Source organism: Saccostrea cucullata, unplaced genomic scaffold (genome assembly GCF_032062105.1).
Source record: "Saccostrea cucullata isolate Sc308-1 unplaced genomic scaffold, CSIRO_AGI_Scuc_v1 ctg4300, whole genome shotgun sequence".
Lineage (NCBI taxonomy): Eukaryota > Metazoa > Mollusca > Bivalvia > Ostreida > Ostreidae > Saccostrea > Saccostrea cuccullata.
The window spans coordinates 1-10,000 of NW_026931875.1; the positions used below are offsets into that span (position 1 = coordinate 1).

A 10,000-nucleotide genomic window follows, 5' to 3' on the forward strand; every position below is an offset into this window, starting at 1 on the left:
GGCACGAGTCATCCGAGGAACTCCGAGTGATTTGACGCCAATATGAAATTAATACTTATTCTCAAAAGGAATACATATATGATTAATGTGAAAGCACAGACACCTAACTGACGTTACTTAGTTTTCTTTTGATAAAAAAATATACCCCCTACCTTATAATTAGAATTAAAATAAGTAATGTCAGTTTCCTGAGTGTGAAAGCATCACTTAACTGTATTAAAGATATAGGCAAGGTTATTTTATTATTTTTTTTTATCAAACTCAAAGGTCAAGATTAAGAGGTACAATGTGAAAACTTTTGTACTTTGCATAAACTATTCAAAAGATGTCACCAAATTTGTAAAAGGTTTTCCAAATGAATGTCAAATTCTTCAATTAATGTCTAAAAATGTTGGTGCCCATGGAATGAAAGCATTTGTCATATAAAGAACCCCAGGACCCCGGCATCACTAGTCAGGTGCTCTACCCAAAAAAAAATAAATTTAAAACATATGTATTATATTATAATAAACTTCTACAAAATTAAGGGAGAAAATATTTCAAAGACTTTTCGTACAGACAAAAATATGGATACAAAGCTGGAGATAAAAGATAGACAGAGTAACTATAAAGTTAATTTGCATAGGTTTAATGACCATATAACTATTGTAAATAACACCCCTTAATTTTAATTTATTTTAATTTAAACGTACTCTCCACACAGGTTGAGATAGATATCTGAGGTATTTAAATCACATGACCTGGTAACAGGTAAACATTTAGAATGAAGACAAGGAAGTAAATTGTGATATACAAGATTATTGGGGAGGCCATGTTGGATTTAGAGGTGAGACAAGATTGTATTTAGAAAATTTAAAATGTTGCAAAACATTTCCAGATATCATTATTGATCTCAAGTCTAATACACATATAAAACAATAGATAAATTGCATGAGAGGGCCACTTTTTATTATATTTATTAACTACATGAACTGTTTTGACTGTTATCTAACATTTTTTCCTGATTTTTTTTTCAAACATAAGAAAAGTTTACATGCCATTTTAAAACTACAATTGTATCATGGCTGCGGTGTTTTTCCTTTGAAGTCAAGTGTACAATAACTGGAGATACACCGATGGGCGGAGCCAGCAAAAACTGTGCCGTGTAAATAAATTATTGAACACCAAGGCGATTTCATCATTTTAAATTAAATGTATATTGAAGTAATAGTTATTGTATATTTATTATGGTGTATCCTGAGTTATTTGGACGAAGGGCGGTGACGGGTGCGAAGCACGAGTTCCGCCCTTCGTCCAAATCAATCAGGATACACCATAATAAATATTCAATAACTTTCTTGTATCATGGCCAATCAAACGTCATGTCACAGATTTTCAGCATGATTTTTAATTACACCAATAGAAAATGTAGTTTCTGTCAGGTGACCGCATGGATAATTTCTCCTTTCTGTCAGTATTTTTAATAAACATTCTATGTGCGTGTGTTCATGAGAAAGGACGTCGGATTGCAGCATCCCAGCCCCCCCCCCCCCCCCCCCGGATTTTAGAGTGTGGTGCAAAGGGTTTTTTCCTTGTCAACTGTTTTTGGAGGCCCCCTTTCTTTTAAATGTAGCTTCGGACTTAAAGTGGCCGGTGTGATTCTGTGCATGAGTGCTTGGGGCACCAACCTGGAGCCTCCCCCCTTTCAAAAATGGCTGGATTCGCCCCTGGATTGTTAATGAAATTCACAAGAAAGCCTTTGGATATCAAAGAAGAAAAAATCGAAGTTGAAGAAGGTAAATTCAAGTGTTATTCGAAAATAAAGAAAAAAGATACCCGTTGATCATTTGACATATTCGAGAGCTGTGTCAGGGTCAATTACTCTTCATCTGTGGATACAGTACAGCGTAAGCCCTATATTACATTAGGTGGGGTATTTTAATATATTTCTGTGTGGAATTCATGTCAAGAATTTGATTTCGCGTTGCTGTGGATTGAATATTTGAAGAGCTCCGTAAAATCATTTCGTAGTTTGGGATATATAGGTACTGTAATTTATGTGAAAGACTTTTATTTCGCTTGCAGCATTTTTTGCATTTGTATATTACAAAGTCCATTCATTCTGTAATTTAGATTCAATATACATGTAATTTAAAATGATGAAATCGCCTTGGTGTTCAATAATTTATTTACACGGCACAGTTTTTGCTGGCTCCGCCCATATACACGGCACAGTTTTTTCTGGAAACGCCCATCGGTGTATCTCCAGTTATTGTACACTTTACTTCAAAGGAAAAACACCGCAGCCATGATACAAATTACAGAATGAATGGGCTTTGTAATATACAAATGCAAAAATTCTGCAAGCAAAATAAAAGTCTTTCATATGAATTACAGTACGTATATATCCCAAACTACGAAATGATTTTACGGAGCTCTTCAAATATTCAATCCACAGCTGGTGTTGCTAAAACGCGGAACGGAAAACGGAACGGAAAGCGGAACGGAACGGAAAACGGAAAGTTTAAGTCAAACAAATAAAATAGATTCGATATAAAACAGATTAAAAAAAAGCAAATTTCTTGTTGTAAAAGTCATTTCTAATGAAAAATAATTGTACTATTACATATTCTTGAATTATGTATACCCTCCGTGGAAAAAATGGTACCAAAGGAAATTCGACCCCCCCCCCCCACACACACACACACGAAATAGGATTTTCTTGTTTGGGCAAAGGGCATATGCCCTTTTTTTGCTTGTCAAATTTGTTGCATGTTGGAAATTATTTACTCCCCCCCCCCACTTTCAATTTTTTTCCAATGTATTGTATATTGTTTAACGTCCCTCTCGAAAAAGGACAAGTGCACTTAAGCAATACTAAATGGGCCCTTTTTATGTGCCATTTTATTTAGAATATATCACCAAATTGCTCTCTTTTGGTAATAGTTAGATACTAGTGGCTATTTCTAATTAAAAAGCACGTTAGGCATCACCTAATTCAGCGTAGATTTGAAACAATTGAATATCTTAAAATGCCCATGGATACCCTTAATCCGGAAAAATCGTACCGAATCTTCTTTGAGTTTCGTTTATGTAAATCACAGGGAATAGATATTTCAATCGACACTTGAACAGTCTGATGGTGGATCAAAGTCGGGCGCGTTTGCGGAATGTTATTTTTTGCGCCAAATCTGTTTTTTTTTAAATGCATGAATTTGTGCAGTTTCCTGTAGCCACAATGATCAAACTCAGGAATTGGTACTCTTGCATTTGGAAAAAATTCAATAATAGCTTCATTGAATATGAAATTCAAAAAGGAGTGTTTAGTTGGCTTTCAATACCTGTTTCACTGTCTTGCACGAATGTTTAAACATGTTTGACATTTTTATAAATGGCACTAAACTCTCCTTACCCATCCCGTGTTCTTAAAAAGAAATACATACAAATATTTCTAAGAGGCATGGCTTTGACTAAATGATACAAAAGCTGCCGATGTTTTACAATGAGCACCTTTGAGGAAAGCACTCGCGTGGCTATAAGTACTTTAAATAATTTATTCAACACGTGGGTTCAACATGGGTCATACAGGTAAAGTAGCTCTCACTTGCTATAGGAAAAACATTGTACTTTTTGTACATTTTTAATATTTTAAGTACCAGCCTAATCGTGTACAAATTTCCTACTTTCACATAAGTTTTATAAATGTATTATGCGTCTTTTGTCATTCGCACAACTTTGTACAAAGTTAGGCTCATAGTAAACAAAAGCTTTGAAAAGCATGACCCTTCTCGGTTTACTATAGAAAATCACTAATGTCGGCCGACCCCTGCCACATTCTATGGTTTTGTTTGGTTGTATATTCTTGAATTTAAGCAGTAAAATTTGTTGAATTGTACGGTTTAGACATAAATTAATGATTTGGGATGAAAAATTTTGCTTAATGTAATTGTTTATTTTTTCACATTTTACCGGGGCCCATAAGTGCACTCCTTCTTTTTACTCATATGGAGACGTCACCGTATGCCGGTGAATGGCTTCAAATTAAGACGTATACTCGGCAATCAGGGCCATTGAGCAGTGAGGGTTCTTTATCGTGCCAGCGCCAACCGTGACACGGGACCTACGTTTTTAAAGCTATCGTGCAAAGTCTTAAACCTATTATACGCAACGAGCAAAGCGGTGTCCGCCATTATAGTAAGATAAATATTAACCACTTTATCGGCATGTTTTTCATGGATTCTTTGGGACTCATTGGGTGCAATATAACATACAATACTTATTACACTGAGACAAAAAAAGATGAAAAGGTATAAACTCGTCTGCAGGAGAAACAAAGAGCATGGCTAACCTTAAAGTCTCCTAAGTTGTATGTGTCTGCGATTCTGACTCTGCTGATTGACAGGAACGCAGTGAATGAGATAATACAACAGGTGGCGCCACAACATACACGGACAGTTCTCCAAGATGTCTGCAGCACAGTCAGTGGAGATTACCACAATTTATGTTTGTTCCAGCTCATAAATGCTTCTACCTATCCTCATGTTTGAAAATGTACAGAACTTGCCAACATTTAAAAAATGAGTCACCTGATCATCATGCAACATCTTTTCAGTGATTGAATTTGATTTATGTTTTAAGCCAGATGCTAGGGGATCTACAATTTTGAAATAGGCCCCATTGATCATCATAACTATACACTTAACAATCGCTTAGTTAGGTTACTTAATACACATAGGCATGGTAGGGGAACAAATAAATGTATTTCAACTAATCAGTAATATTCACCATTTAATCAGTAGTGCCCACACTACGCATGGACCCCTGACCTTAGGTCTAAACATTGCACAATTTTTGAAAAGGCACCCTTGCTTTTCAAAACAGATTTTAAACAATTCATTCATTTTCAGTAAATAAGTAAAGCCCCCTAACTCTATGGTACCCCTTACCCTGGGGCCTTAAAATTCACTGCTCTGGAAAATTAGGACCCTTGCTCATCATAACTATATGGGTAGGGTAGTTCATCTGCTAAATAGCCAGGGGTAGAGAAGAAATTTTTCAAAGATTTAATGTATTTTCACTTTATAATCAATAGAGCCCTGGCCTAACACCAAAACCCCTGATTCTGGGGCCATAGAATTCACAATTTTGAAACAGGATTTCTTGCTCATCATAACTTTGCGCATATTTTATTTAATACCAAGGAACAGCGAAGAGGATTTTTTTAAAAGAATATATAAATGTATATTCGCTATATAATCAATAGAAACTGGTCTTGACATCACAAAGCTGACTCTTGGGCCATAAAATTCACAATTTTGGTAGAGGCACTCTTTGTCATCATAACTATGCGCTTGGTTAGTTTATGTAGTACTCAGGATCTAAGAAGAAAATTTTTAAGGAACTTATGCATTTCCACGATATACTTATTTTAGCCCCGCCCAAGCAATAAAACCCCTAACGCCAGAGCCATGAATTTCACAATTTTGGTAGCGGACTCAATGCTGATTACAATCATGCAAACAGTTTGACTGGTTGATGTCCAGAAGTAGAGAGGAGATTTAAAGGTTGCATTAATTTTAGTGGTTTTAGCCCCACCCCTCAGGTCCCAGGGATAGGAATCATGAAATTCACAATTTTTGTTCCCCTTCACCAATAGATGCTTTCATCCAAATTTGGTTGAAATCGGTTTAGTGGTTGCGGTGAAGAAGCTTAAAATGTTCAAATGTTAACGCACAACGAAAACGGATAGAGAAAGGTCACCCAAGCTTACTCATTGTACCTAAAAATTGCTTCAACTTGTAAGCAAACTTGTATGCCTTTTTATAATATTACTCTTGATTCATAAAGGATGCAAGCAAAGTACTGCAGTTGTTCCTTTTTGTAGTGTACGATTTTAGTGAGGCGAGTTTTAGCGAGTTTCCGTCTCTGATGAGATATAAGCTTCTCTTTTACAACAGAAAACTAAATGAACAGATAAATACATAATTATAAAAATAAATATACATAATAAACATATATTCTAAATGACTAAAATAACTACCTTCTCTGATTTCATATCTTTTGTCAAAAGTTATGCTTCGATTTTATTTTTATTTCTGTACCTGTCTGAGGTCTTCTTTACTAAGATCAGCAAGACTCTGTAGTTTACTGAGATGTTGTTTGTGTCTTTTGTAACGTGTGCCGAATACACAAATCTATTTTTGGCTCCCGATGACACACTTACAACAACACACCAGGCAAAACGAATTAAAACTTTAACAAATTTTAATGGTAAAGTATGGTGGCATGTTTCTGCCCTTCGTGTGCAAGTTATTTTTCTATCAAATTTGTCGACATGCTAAATAAGTATGTTGACATGCAACAAAGTTATGTCAACATGCAACATAAATATGTTGACATGCAAGAAAATTGAATTAAAATAAAAAATCATAAAAAATCTTCATAAATCTCAAATATTGCGCACATATGACATCCAACATGCTAAATGCTACTTATTTATGTTGACATGCAAGATAAATATGTTGACATGCAACTTATATATGTTGACATGCAACTTATTTATGTCGACATGCAACTTATATATGTTAACATGCAACTTATTTATGTTAACATGCAACTTATTTATGTCGACATGCAACTTATTTATGTTGACATTCGAGATAAATATGTGGACATGCAACTTATAAGTTGCATGTCGACATAAATATATCGCAACTAAGTTGCATGTCAACATATTTATCTCGCATGTCAACATACCTAAGTTGCATGCCAACATAAATAAGTTGCATGTCGACATTAATATGTCGCATGTTTATATAAATAAGTTGCTTGTCAACATATTTTTCTTGCATGTCAACATAACTTAGTTGCATGTTAGCATAAATAAGTTGCATGTCAACATAAATAAGTTAAATGTCAACATATTTATCTTGTATGTTAACATAAATAGGTAGCATCTAGCATGTTGAATGTCACATGTGGGCGATATTTGAGATTTTTGAAGATTTTTTATAATACTTATTTGATTGCAATTTTCTTGCATGTCAACATATTTATGTTGCATGTTGACATAACTATCTTGCATGTCAATATATTTATCTTGCATGTCGACATATTTCATAGAAAAATAACTTGCACACAAGGGGCAGAAATATGCCACCATAGTAAAGACAAATAATCATACTAAATTAACACATACAATTACAGTTACACACACACACAAAAAGGTAAACAATAATAGCGGACAGAATTTACTCAGCCGTTAATCAAAAGGGAAGTCCTCCAGCTCCACGGACACCGATCGCTATCTACACGACAATACTTCCACGGTTAGCCCAAAGCCCAAGCCGAATTATGAAGTATGAAAAGTCCATTATTCCCGTGCCCAGTGTCTAAAGTCTCTTGAATCCTGTGTCGCAGACGATCGCGTGCAGGTGTTCCTCGGCTGTATTTTTGATATCCGAGAACTTCCGAAAGGGAACGTGACGTCACACAATAAAAAAAATAGCTATAGTGACGCAATATCTATAAATAATTTTAGAGTATCGTAACACCTCCCCCCTTAAAGAAAAGTTTGAGTATAATGAAAACTTTTACAGTTACAATGAAACAATATCATGATTTCACAAAATTTACATACATTTCAAAAAACAACATTTTAATTAACCTATACTATTGACAAAGCATCTGCAATTAAATTTTCTTTTCCCTTAATATGTTTTATGACAATGTTTTTCTCTTGTAATTCCAAACTCCATCTCATAAGCCTTTGATTCTTGTTTTTCATTTTGTGAACAAATGTGAGTGGATTGTGGTCAATGAAAACAACAACTGGATGTACAGATGAATTCACATACACATCAAAATGTTGCAATGCTAATAACATGGACAAAAACTCTTTTTCTACAGTTGAATAATTTTTCTGACATTTTGAAAACTTTTTGGAAAAATAAGCAACAGGATGACAAACACAATTTTCATCTTCTTGTAACAAAACTGCCCCACAACCCACATCACTAGCATCAATTTGCAACAAAAATTCTTTATCAAAATCTGGTGATGAAAGAACTGGAGAGACCATGAGAATTGTTTTGATTTGTTGGAAGGCCTGTTGGCATGATTCATCCCAAATAAATTTGCTGTTCTTTTTCAAGAGACAGGTCAATGGGTTAGCAATGGTCGATTGATTGATTGATTGTATACTGTTTAACGTCCCTCTCCAGAATATTTCACTGATATGGAGACGTCACCATTGCCGGTGAAAGACTGCAAATTTCGGCCTATGCTCGGCGCTCAGGGCCATTGAGCAGGGAGGGATCTTTATCGTGTCACACCTGCTGTGACACGGGGCCTCGGTTTATCCGGTCTCATCCGAAGAACCGCCCCATTTAGTCGCCTTTTACGACAAGCAAGGGGGTACTGAGGATCTATTCTAACCCGGATCCCCACGGGAATAGCAATGGTCGAAAAGTTAGGGCAAAATTTTCGATAGTACCCCGCCATTCCCAAGAATCTCATCAGTTCTTTCTTACATTGAGGTGCAGGAAAATTTACAATTGCCTCAACCTTTGCAAACACTGGTCTAACATGGCCGTTACCAACAACATGGCCTAAATATTCAACTACAGCATGGCAAAATTCAGTTTTTGTAACAGTCAAATTTGCATCTGAAAGTTTCTCAAATAATGCCCTTATGTGTGACAAATGCTCTTGAAAAGTGTTACTATACACTATCACATCATCAATGTATGCCTCACTTGCATCTACATCACCAAGTAAATGATTGATCATCCTTTGAAAGGTTGCAGGGGCATTTTTTAACCCAAAAGGCATCACCTTATATTGGTAGAAACCTTTTGGGGTAACGAAGACTGAAATCTCTTTCGCTCTCTCGGTCAATGGGATCTGCCAATACCCTTTCAAAAGATCGAATTTACTTACGTATTTGGCATGACCAATTTTATCGATGCAGTCTTCAATTCTGGGAATCGGGTAAGAGTCAGTTTTGGTAATTGTGTTGACTTTGCGGAAATCAGTACAGAATCTAAATGACCCATCTGGCTTGGGAACAAGGAGACAAGGGGAGCTCCAAGGGCTGTTACTGTACTCAATTATGTCATGTTCTAACATATAGGCCAGTTCTGTATGACAGTGTTCTTGTTTTACAGGGTTCATTCTGTAAGGATGCTGTTTTATGGGAGATGCACCCCCAACATCTATATCATGATATACAAGATTGGTCTTTTTAGGAACATCCGGGAATAAATGTGTAAATTCTTGTATAAGAGACATAAGCTCTTCTTTTTCATTCTCTTGCAAGTGGTTAAGTTTAGACTCTAAGTCTGACAAAACATCTGATTTTTTCAACTTAGGAGTAGACAGATCATACTCGTGTGCAAGTTGGTCTTGTTCTGGGGTAGACTTAAGGTCAGTGCTTGAAGCAGCAACTGATTCTACCTTAGGGTGATCTATGTCAGTCCGGTTATGATACCGTTTGATCATGTTGAGGTGACAGAGCTGTTTGCTCTTGCGTCGACCTGGTGTCTTAATAATGTAATTCAAGTCATTGACCTTTCGTTCAACTTGAAAGGGGCCAAAATATTTAGCACGTAAAGGCTGACCTGGGATTGGTAGCAAGACAAGGACTTTGTCTTCCGACTTAAATGTTCTCGTTTTGGTACGTTTGGCATACCAGGTTTTCATTTTGTCTTGACTTACCTTTAGATTCTCTCTGGCTAGCGTCCAACTCTGACTGAGCCTCTCTTTGAACTTTGCTACATAGTCTAATAAATTTGTCTCACTCTCTTCAACCAACCACTTCTCCTTAAGCAATTTCAATGGTCCTCTCACAGTGTGACCATATACAAGTTCAAAGGGACTAAAACCCAGTGATTCTTGTTTTGCATCCCAAACAGCAAATAAAAGGAAGGGGATTCCCTGGTCCCACTCCTTCTCATTCGACAAACAATAGGTTCGAATCATAGTTTTCAAGGTTTGATGAAACCTCTCAAGAGCCCCCTGG

The 10,000-nt window shown here is 36.1% G+C and overlaps 1 protein-coding gene across 1 annotated transcript in view; it reads left to right on the plus strand.

Moving 5' to 3' along the window:
- The first annotated feature begins 763 nt into the window (after positions 1 to 763).
- The window catches only part of LOC134233851 (tripartite motif-containing protein 2-like), a 31,245-nt gene continuing 22,008 nt past the window's right edge, over positions 764 to 10,000 (plus strand). The window contains exon 1 of the mRNA XM_062715903.1: positions 764 to 826. The gene's annotated coding sequence lies outside the window, so the exon portion shown is untranslated. The remainder of the gene's footprint in view (positions 827 to 10,000) is intronic.